This window comes from Heteronotia binoei, chromosome 7 (genome assembly GCF_032191835.1).
Source record: "Heteronotia binoei isolate CCM8104 ecotype False Entrance Well chromosome 7, APGP_CSIRO_Hbin_v1, whole genome shotgun sequence".
NCBI lineage: Eukaryota > Metazoa > Chordata > Lepidosauria > Squamata > Gekkonidae > Heteronotia > Heteronotia binoei.
Window position 1 is genome coordinate 70,621,934 of NC_083229.1, and position 9,898 is coordinate 70,631,831.

The 9,898-nt window shown below is 40.6% G+C and overlaps 1 non-coding gene across 1 annotated transcript; it reads left to right on the forward strand.

The window, feature by feature from the left end:
* Nucleotides 1–6,701: 6,701 nt before the first annotated feature.
* TRNAP-AGG (transfer RNA proline (anticodon AGG)) lies at nt 6,702–6,768 on the forward strand. Its single transcript has one exon. It is a non-coding gene; the product is annotated as a tRNA-Pro (tRNA).
* Nucleotides 6,769–9,898: the final 3,130 nt, after the last annotated feature.

The window sequence follows — 9,898 nt, forward strand, 5'->3', positions numbered from 1 at the left end:
GTGTGTGCAGTTCAGTTCCATTTGTCTGGGCCAAAACCATTACTCAGTTTCCCTGAAAAGATTTTTGTCAAGGAAAGAAAGCTCCTGAATGAAGCTGATCATACTCTAAGGAGCGGTTCACACATTTTTATAACATGGAGGTTAGTCTTCTAGTCAGTAAAAGTGCCCAAAGGGCAGGGTGTCTTTTTTCACTTTGTGCATGTACACCATAAAGCCATCAGCAGGAAGCAGAGCATATCCCTTCAGAATCAATAATAAACCTTCAATTTCCAGTAGTGTCTGGAGAAACAGGATAAAGCAACACAAACCTCCATCAAAGCTACTTAAGATATCTATCAATTTCACTTTACCACAAATCTTGTGTTGAATATGTTTGACAGTCAGATTTACCATATTTGAATTAAATATCAGCTGATCACCCAGTCTACTCAGTTGGCAGTTAATGGCTTGAATGCTTGCCGGATAAGTTTGCACCTTTCCCAGGTCTGCCTGCTCCTTTTCTATTATAACTCTGCAACTGAAACTGCAAGAGACCAACTTTTTTAACAAATAAAAAACAGGAACTTCAGATATGGTGGCAATACATCAGTAGAATGTTAGGTCACAATAGCACAATAATAATTATCATTTTTAAAAAAAAAGTTACAAAAGCCACGACTACAGAAAAAACCATTTGTGCTGTGCTTCAATAGTCAAACCGCTCCTCAAAAAATTAGCTCCTTGTTTGTGAGTGGCAAACAAGACATGAGCTAATTTGGTGTTGTTCAAGTATCCCTGACACAATCCTTGGTCCTTTCTGTTTGCTACGCATCCTAGACTCCTGTCACACTCCTTTGCTGGGTCATGTATCTGAAGTCTCACCAAAATGCCTGGTACATCTTGCATTCCTGTGAAGCACAGCATGGGTTTCATAGAGAATGATATGGTAGACATACTATCTTACACATGTAGTAGGAAAAGACATGGTTGCCCACTTTTCCCTCTTTCAAAAATGACCCTAACTCAATTGAGAGTATGAATCTGACCCCTGGACAGTGGAAGAGTCCCACATTCATAGAACTCCACAGATGTAGGGTGAGCAGAATCTGCACATAATGGAAATCTTTCACAACTAATTTTTAAAAGAAAAAAATATTTTTTTCAGGATTGCCAGAGAATAATGTTTTATTGTATCTACCAGCAACATTTGGAACTGATGTGAATAGTCAGACATGATATTTATCTAGGCAATAATGTAGAATTGAAGGTAATCAGGCTACTTCAAGAGCCGGGATCTGATCGGATTTTTTGTTTGCAGTCTGATTGTTGCAGTATTTTCCCTATCCTTCCCCCAGTATTGTATTTCTGTTGCACTATTGTGTAAATTATCAGGACCCTTTGCTTAAGGAAATGGAAATACACAGGTCTAAAGATGTAAAGGGGAAAGAAGAAGCAACTCTTTAGTCTGTTAAAGTAGGTCAATGAAACCATTTGTAAATACTGCAAACTGTAGTCCTTGCCAGGACTGTGCAGCCAAAAAAGCACAACCAGCTAGTGATACCACAAAGCAGCGTGGAGCCACTCTGGGAAAAAGAACACTCAGTAATCAGTTAGACCCACAGAGAGGAAATAAACATTCATATCTCAGGACACTATTCAAACTAAGTTTTTTTACAATCAGATTCTTGTATTAAACCATACTCTTCTATACTATGCTATATATTACCACACTACACAATTGCCTACTTTTTAATTTTCATTGGGCTCCTCTCCTCTTGGCATGTCAGGTAAAGAAGAAGAGAACATTCAGCTGACAGGGTCTGAAATTCTGGATCTCAGTTTCTTTCTATAGCACTAGTGTAAAGAGAAATAAAATAATGGAAATAGAACTCCAGTGAGTTAATAAATGAGTTTGGAAAGCATAATGTAATTTACTTTTGGAGTGCTTACAGTTATGAATGGTTATTAACTGGGTTTTGAAAGGGAACAATATGAGAATCCCCTAGAGTAACCCAACTCAAATGGATTTATCATTAACAAAATAAACTAAACATAAATAGTAGCCAAGCACTCATGTTAACTCAAGAGAGGCTGGTCATATATTGCAGACTCTTATTCCTATAAATAATACATTTGATTTCTCAAACAAGAGAAAGTCAAGTAGACCAAACTCCTGTGCAGCTTGAATTACAGTCACTTAATTCCAAATTATGAGCTGGATCCAACCAATTTTTGCACTCACAAAAATGGGAAGAGAGGGTTCCCTTTGACCACCAAAAAAACCTTGGGACTTTGATGGAGACCTTTGAACCTGCATGGACAATGGGTATGTTCAACAGGGTCTATAATATAGAAGGGAAATACGTGAGATGAAGTGAAAAAGCCAGCTGGATCTAATCATATATGTCAGGAACACATTAATCACGGACAGATGTATTTTCTTTCCAGTACAATAAAAGATTTGAAATGTATAACATCATAACTGCATATGGATGGTCTAGATCAGGGGTGTCAAATGTGAGGCCCGTGAGCCAAAATGGCCCACCCAGGGCTTCAGTCAGGTCCTTGAGGCTCTTTTCCTCCCCCCCTCCTGTCCTCATGCTGTGAAGTTCCAAGGCTGCTGATGACATTCTCAGCTCCTTCTGCCTTCTCTTTGCAGAGGCTAAAGCTGAAAGCAAAGCTGCAAAGAAAATGCAGAATGGATTTTCTTTTCAGGCTTCTGGGCAGAGCAGAGGTGAACAGAAAATCCACTCCATGTTTTCCTTGCAACTTTGTCTATGTGTTTCATCGAGAGAAACTTCCCAGCATTCCTATGGCCAGCTGAAGCTTCCTGGAGCTGTGTCATTGTAAACCAAGAATTGATGCTTTGAGCCAGCTTTGTCTGTTCTCAACGGAGTGAGAACCAGTGCCTAGTGTGTACTGTAACTCAGGAATCCACAGCCAAAGGGGGATATCACACTAGAGAGCCATTGCTAATCTGAGTAGAAGGGGGGGGGGAGCAGCAATGCCTTGCCATTTCATGTTTTCCCAGGCTGAGAGCATATTATTTTTTTAAGTTTATGCTGTGATCCTTGTACTTTTTCTTGATGTTTTATTTTTAAAATTGCGTTGCAAAATCCTACTATCCCCCCTTTCTGTTTTAAACAAAATATTGCAAGAATTTTAAGCATGTTTGTATTTTAATTTAAAAATTGATACATTTAATTGCATTGGCCTCTGTCCTCTATAAAGTCTGAATCTCTGCTATCTGCCATTTACATTTTAGGACATGCATGGCTCAGTTCCACAAAGTCGCATTTATGTCAGATCCGGCCCTCCTAGCAAATAAGTTTGACACCCCTGGTCTAGATGGTACATGCAATACTACTACTAGATAGGGTATGCATCACTATTACCCCCAAGTTCCCAGAACAGATGAGAACATTGCTTCGTTCGTGCAGCACTATTTAATGCTGCAAATCCAGCTCTGCCACCAGAGACTTCAGGAAGGTTTGCAATGCAAGAGCAGAATGCATTCTCCAGTTCTTTGAAATTTTATTCCAAATGGGCTTCACCTGGAATAACTAAAATTCATGCTGTGACATACACTTGGCTTCATCTTGGCCTACTGTTATAAAAACTTTTTATCTGCTCAGGCTGTCATCGTACTGGCAGAACAAACATTTCCAAGTAAGAGCAGTGATGGCATAAACCTGAGCAGCCTTTAACGTTCGCCTTCAATACATGTTTGAACATTATGATCCTGAATTCTTCTCTAACTCTTCTTTAATCTAAGATGGGTGATGAACTTTTGCCTTCAATCCATCTAGTTATCCAGCGATTGGTCTAGTTGTGGCAAAGGTGGCTCTCTGACATCAGGAGAATTACATGTCCCAGCAATCCTAGCAGTTCAAACACAAAAAACAGTGTTCTAGATACAGAGGAGAGGAAAGAATGGTAAAAGAGTGAGAAGAGCATCACAGAGACCTCAGCTGCCTTACCTATTGCTGCAATAGAGGAAAATGAACAGAGAGAGAGAGAGAACAGCAGAACAGCCACTACCACCATCACAAAGGAGAGGGGAAAGGGGAGAAATTCAGAGTGAAAGGGACTGACAGGATAGAAGGCGGGGGGGGGGGCAGGGGGATCATGGATTGGAGCTGGCACTCATAAGGCAATTATTCATAATTTTCATTTCCAATCTGAATCAATCCCAGGAGAGTTCACAAATCACTGATAAGCAATAAAAATTACTGCATCATATTTTTGATAATTTTTGCATTGAGCTTATACATTTACCCAAAAGCAACATGGTAGAATAGACTGATGTATCCAAGATATTATGTAATGGCTAAACCAAACCTTGAACTGACTGATTTTTTTCTTCATCTACTTCTTGACCCACCCATTCATCCCTTACAGTGGCCAAAGAAGAATAAAATGCCAAGGATGGTGTTTCTGTGCCAGGATATGATTGATGGTTTGCTTAGATATGTTTTGGAAGAGCCACTAATTCTAAGCATGTAAGTTATTAGTTTCTAATTTTTTTATCTTTTACACTCACTGTTTGTAAAAAAATTTCTCTGGAAGACAGTCCAAGCACTGATAAGAACCAAACATTTTCCAAAGATTCTTGATGTCTTCAGAACTATGTAACCTGGCAGGTTAAGGTTCTATTTTTTTCCTAAAGTGTGGGTTTGAAATTTGAGACCTATTGTTTATTAAAACAATAAGTAATTTTATCATGGGAATGCTTTTCCTCTTTTTGCACAATAAATTCCTCTAAAAGCCAACTTAACAATAACCCAAGAGAGAGACAGACACACACACACATGGAGGAAAGATAGATGACGGATGGACAGATCGACAGACAGACAGACAGACAGACAGACAGATAAATGTGGACTGCTGCTGTTAGGTTGAAATGGCCAGCAGCTCTCACCCAAATAAAAGCGGAATAAAATTGGCTTGTATTTGAGATCAACCTACTGGTAACTGAATCAGATTAGAGAATCTGATTTGACTAACACCCCCCCCCCCATACCAATACAGTATTTTTTCAGGTATTTATTCAGATCAGCTTATGCTGAATGCACATCCCCAGTCACAAACTGAAGAAAAAAGCAGCACACATGCCCCTCATAAGTAAAATCTATCCTTATTGCTTAAGGATACATAATTGTTAATAAAGGTAGTCCTAGTAATATTTCTGGGGATCACTAAGCCAGATGTTTCTCCTCCTAGTAAACATTTGACATGAATAAACAGAACTGAGCACCATTTACATGCAACCGAACTGACTGATATTGGAAATGGCACAGATGAGACTAGCCTTCAAAACCAAGCCCCACACATCCGTATACCATCCCCCTCTTGCTGCTTCCAGCTCTGGATTTACATACATATGGATGGGGAGAAGCCATATTTCCTGCCTAAATGGTGGAAAATAAGGACTTGTCTTTGTTCTCTTTGGAGAGCTCTTCCACTCTTATGAAGCCCAAGAATGAGCCCCCTCTTTAATGACACAAGCCTGAACCCCATATGGGCTTCTTCTCTAGAAGACCTTTATAGGGACATTATGGAGATGCAGGTTCCATTTCCTTGCCCATATTCTATCTGAAGCAATAAAAATTCAGGTACCAGCATCTGAATAACATCCTGCCTCGTTTGCTGAATGAAGACATATGTATATATGTTTTGCATTCTAAAAAAGCAAATTATTTGGCAGCTGTAGTTTATTTTTGGATGTAGAACAGTAAATGTAAATCCCATGTCCAAGAACTCCAGCAAAATCATGAGTCCTCTTTTCCAAACATGAAGAACAATCTGGCCAAAGCCCAATTATACAGCTAGCAATCACTGAGGATACATTGCTGCTATTAAAAGCTGGCTCCTGGACCCTAACAACATTCCTGGGGAGTAAAGTTTTTTCTCCCCCTTTAACAAATATCTAACACGTATCAACATACTTGATCTTTATTTCAGTTTACATGCAACCAAATTGACTTGGTTCATTTTGTCACTTAGTAATTACAACCACTACATGGCAACTTGTTTGCAACAGCTCTCACAGGTGCAGATTGCCATCCATGCAGATGCAATGCCTATTAATGTAGTGTTAAGCAAACTGCTCTCCAAATAGGTTTTTTGGTGAATTTAGAGTGGAGGGCACTCTAGCGAGATCAGAAAATCTGTTTATACAGAAGGTGTCTGCTTTGGAACTCACCAATAATGGGATAAGGTAATATAATATTAAAAGGTTTATTATGAAATAAAGACAAACATACAAGAGTATAAAATCACACAACATACACACAGTCCTATTGAAAATAAGAGAGAAATAGACAGGGGTACATGAAAGGATTGACAAACAGGGTAATAATTGCCTATCGTAGTATTCAAGGAGGGCTCCAATGGCGACAAAAAGGGGATGGGAGATAGACCCTCAACTGATCAGGAATCGGGGGTGTATCTAACAGTGGGATATGGGGTACTGTCAGATGCACACGTGTGGAGAGTTGGGTCAGAGGTTATAAGGACTACCTTGGGCCCTAAGGGGACGGGAGATGCAGGGGCGGATGACAGGTGGTCAGCTGGTTCATGACCTCAGAAAAAAGGGAAGGCTCTGCAGTGACCATAAGGACTGGACTTGTGCGGTGGCCAATGGCCAGTTTGTTCGGGGTATCTGATTGGATGCCCATACCTGATTGGGTATCTGATTGGATGCCCATTCGGGGAGGGACGGTGGCTCAGTGGTAGAGCATCTGCTTAGGAAGCAGAAGGACCCAGGTTCAATCCCTGGCATCTCCAAAAAAGGGTCCAGGCAAATAGGTGTGAAAAACCTCAGCTTGAGACCCTGGAGAGCCCCTGCCAGTCTGAGAAGACAATACTGACTTTGATAGACCAAAGGTCTGATTCAGTATAAGGCAGCTTCATATGTTCATATGTACCTGGCCAATGAGAGAACTTGGCCATGGTTACCTGATTGGGTTTCCAGATAACAATGGGCCAACGAGGGGGATGCTCCAGGATGACCATTAAGATCAAAGAATGGGAGAAGGTGTTGGGATGGAAGTGATTAACAAGCTTTCTGCATATACCTAAAGGACACAATAGGGGGCCAAATCGTTACCTAAGGTGATACCCGATCTACACAAAAAACTCTGGCTCTAGATGAAGATGTTCTTCCTCTCCTTTACATCTTTACTGGCACCATCCTTTGTCTTGGGTTCCGTTGGACAAAAGCTCAGGCAGTCTGGCTGGGTTGGTGCTTAACATAAGATTGATTGCTTATGCAAAAGTTGAAGCAGCTGTTGAGTACGTGAGCCTCTTGCCTTGCTGTAATGGAGTCAGGAAAATAAGATGAATTCTGGTGGTGTTAGCCTTTGGTTCATGGAAGCAGGCTGGAAACTGTTTGCCTGTACAGTTCATGGTGGCATGGCTTCCTCCACTGCAACGGATGAGATTATGCACGCAAAGAGCAGCTGGAAACTCATCCGTGGTTCTGGCTAACAACCATCCAGAGATGCAGAATGCTGCTGCAAAGCTGAGGCTTACAGTATCCACATAAGCCTTAGAAACCATGTGCAAAGTCCATTTTTAGAGCAGATGTGTGAGAGTCAAACTCCAGGCACCCCGGCAACCAAATGGGTGATTACGATGTCCATACAAAACTGAAATTAGGGGTCTCTTGGTCATAGTAGTCCTCATTTATCACAGAAGGAGTGCACTGCTTGAAAATTACTGGCTCATATCCTCCAATTCTACTTTGCCAAGTTTGAAGTCTTCCTCTGGCCCAGGGAGGATGGCTCCTTGGGACACATGAAAGCTTCAAAACTGACTAAAGAGAGTGGTAGGATACAAACTAGTATCTCCCATAAACTAAGAAGCAGTGTGGAATTCATGCAAGCATTGCTACTGCAAAACTATTCACTTCAAAGAGCACCCTAATTTAATGCTTGTATGAAACATGGCAGCCTGCGCTTGGTGGATTTGTGTTCAGCATGCATCTAAAATATTTAGAAGTGCTGTCATTTTGTAAAAAGGAGTCAGGAGAACCTGCCCTTTTTTGCCAGTAGATATTTCTGAATTTGAGTCTTAACTTTAAGGATGAAGCTGAATAAAGTCTTATTGCACTGTCAGGATAATCATTTCAATATTAAGACAACATGAGTTAGGAAAGGCCAGCTTAAAATCATGATACTTTAAAGGTACTAATTTCAAGGCTAATGTTAAGAAGTATTAAAATGATAAGATGTATCCACAACACAAAAAAATATTTAAAATATCTATGCCAAAATTTCAAGATGAGTAAAAATTATCTATGCAGGATCAGAAGTATGTGCTATAAAATTTAACCTAGATATGTAATGGAATTTAAGCCAGGGATTCCCAAGAACTGTAGAAAATTTTATTAGAGGTTTTGTTAAAGACAAGAAGAAAAAGTAAGCAATCTTCTGCAGATCAGAATGCTCTTTGGTGTACTGTATGTAATGTTTCTTTTGCTAGAGGCTTTCCCCCTTGTGAGTTAATAAGTACATGTTCGTAACACCTTTTTAAAAAATTATATTTGTAGATGGCTTCTGAGAATTTTCTGACCTTTATTCATTTATGTCACTTCTCATGATGCATTTCCTGCCAAGTTGTGGCATGACATCATGGGACTTGATCATATGAGACTTTGTTGTGGGGTTCAGTCCTTTCATTTAGTAAGTGCCTATAAGAAGAACCAGTGAAGTTTTGACAAGAACAAAAATCTCTCTCACTTGTTCTCTCTCCTTTCATATCATGACCTGATCCTTTAAAACAAGCCAAACACTGTTGCATCTGAACACTCATTTGAGCTGTCTGATGAGATAAGTTACTATAGGCTGTGATCACACACACGAAATAATGCACTTTTGACCCACTTTCAATGCACTTTCCAACTGGATTTTACTGTGTGAACTGACAAAATCCAGTTGGAAAGTGCGCTGGAAGTGCATTATTTAGTGTGAGACTGAGAGACTTGGTTCAAATCCCCCCACAGCCATTAGGCTTACCATAGGCCAATCACTGGCTGGTTTCACACTGTGAAATTGGTGTGATATTATCCCATTGGGAAAAAAATTGCTTCAGTTTGATCCATTTCCAAGCTATCAGACAGCCACTCTTAAGCAGCAGGATTCCAGAAGTGGTCTGTAGTTGCCCATTCACACTGCTAGCATGGCTCAACCACAGACCTGCTGTGGACAGGGTTGTGTTTTTTTGTTTTTTTTTCAAAGTCCCATGTGTGTGCGTTCAAGCAGAGAAGCACACAAGCGCACCTTGGAGAGGGATTGAGGGGAAAAAACAACTGTGCTGGAAATGGCTTGGTGTGATCACACAGCTCTTCAGTTTATGAGGCATGCTGGGGCATTCAAACAGCAGCTGATTATGTGACTTACATCCGATTCAGGGGGATGTTACCAAGAAATACAGGTAGCTTTTTGATGCACATAGGAGGCGTCTGGAGACAGGGTGAGTATGGGTGCTGCTCAGAGGGCAGATGAGCTTGTGAGATCACACACTTTTAATCCAAATGGGAGGTGGGGCTAAGTTAGGCCAAATCTCCTGTGTGAAATCACCCACTGTCTCCCAGCTCCATCTACCTCACAAGGTTATTTTGGGAATAAGATTATGAGGAATATTGTATGTGGTACCCCAAGCACCTTGGAGGAATGATGGGATGAAAATATACAATCACCCAAAGTAGATACCTTGACTGGGATCCAAAAAGCAGCTTCTGGCACACCTAGGCTTCATCTCACCTAGTAGGATTTTGTAGTGGGGTATTTTTGTATTCTTAATTTGCATGTGCACACGCATGCACACCTGGAAGTCATGATGACCTCTGGTGACTGATCCCTATTGGGGGCATGGAGGATATTCAGATAGGTGGCTGAATAAAGCCTGCCCCTGT